Genomic DNA, 1,871 nt, shown 5'->3' on the forward strand with positions numbered 1-1,871 from the left:
TTGCAACACATCATTATTGAATGCTTTTAGTATTTATAAAGGAGTCACTGGAAATTCTAAGACAATTACCCAGTTCAAAGACGACATTATTAATGGATTAATTCAGCAATCAAACAGTGTTCCAGAAGTTCCAGAATTATATGATGAACATAAGTTGGTAAACAATAAAAAAAGAGGTCGATGTAATCAATGCTACATATACATTTCTCGAGCAGAAGGTAATATACTTATACATAATTGTTATATTTTATTGTATTAAATAAATACATTTTTGTATACAGGAACGCAGATAGCAAGAAAGAAAACCTCTCGCGTATCAACGATTTGTCCTAAATGTGATTCCTATTTTTGTTTGGATTGTTTTTTTCGAATTCATGCATACAAAAAAAAAATAAAAATAAAATGTTACAAAATAAAAAAAAAATATTGTAATTAATTGTTATATTATAATAAAACATGTCATTAATAAAAATATTGATTAAAATGTTAAAAAATTATAAATTTGTTTCGCTATTTTTACTAAAACATTACTAGGAGGCCACACAAACATAACTCATAGGAAAATCACATTTACGTGTACCCATTTTGGCGCACGGTGTAACTAATGCAGGGCTTGAAACCGATTGAAATAATTTCGGTTTCGGTTTCGATTTTGAATACCGGTTTTGAAAATATTCGGTTTCAGTTTCGATTTTGAATACCGGTTTTTAAAATATTCGATTTCGGTTTCAATTTTCAATACCGGTATTAAGAAATTTCGGTTTCGGTTTCGATTTCGATTTTAAATACCGGTTTTGAAAATTTTCGATTTCGGTTTCGATTTTGTATACCGGTATTGAGAAATTTCGGTTTCGGTTTCGATTTTAATTTTTTTTGTATTTAAATTTTGAGTAAATTTTCAATCAGTTTTAATTTATTAAAATGTTGATATTGATATCGGTATTGAAATCAATTTCACACCCTACTTTTTGACTAAAATTTGTTAAACAATAAAAGTTTCTTGACTAAATACTTTAGTCATTAGTCATTACTAATAATAATATTAAGTATGTACTTAATAATGACTACTTACTAGTTACTATAATGAGTAATATAGTATGGTTAGGTTAGGTTACTATGCCATCTATGGACTAGGGTATCTAAATATTAGTAAAGAATATTATCTTAATTCTTAATCTTTAATTATTAATGGTTGCATCAATACAGTCAAATAATAGTTTTTTTTATTAAATTCAGTATTAACATGTTTTAGGAAATATGTAAGTTTTAACAAATTATTATAATTATACACTATTATCTATTATATAATTATATCAGTATCTAGCTATTAAGTTTATTTTATGAGTTTTTAGTGAAAATTTAAATAATAATAATTAATTAAAATGTTACTTAAAACAATTCAAAAAGATATGAATGTATTCATATTAGATTTTAAACTTATAATTTAAACAGTTAATTTATTGAAATTGATTTCTTATTAATGAATAGCAGATACATATGTTATACTAAACAGTCTAAATTAGCCTTTGACAAATTTGTTTTACCATCTAGAAGTTATCGATCATATATATCCAATTCCTAGAAATTCCAATATCAGAGTAATTTTGGCAACTTGTACAACATTTTATATTAGTTACTATTGGATAAAATTGTGTAGGGCCACACAAAATAATTGTTTTCTTTATAAGTTTATTAAAATAAAACACTTAAACATAAATAACAATACAATTTAATCATTTAATGACATAATTTAAATTTTTCATTGCTTCTAACCAGCATGATTGCTTCTAAAAGTTCTGGATCTAATGATGTTCTCAAATCAGAAACAACAAATTTTAATCCAGAAAAGCTCCTTTCTACACTGACCTGAA

Source organism: Acyrthosiphon pisum, chromosome X (assembly GCF_005508785.2).
Source record: "Acyrthosiphon pisum isolate AL4f chromosome X, pea_aphid_22Mar2018_4r6ur, whole genome shotgun sequence".
In the NCBI taxonomy this organism is placed as follows: domain Eukaryota; kingdom Metazoa; phylum Arthropoda; class Insecta; order Hemiptera; family Aphididae; genus Acyrthosiphon; species Acyrthosiphon pisum.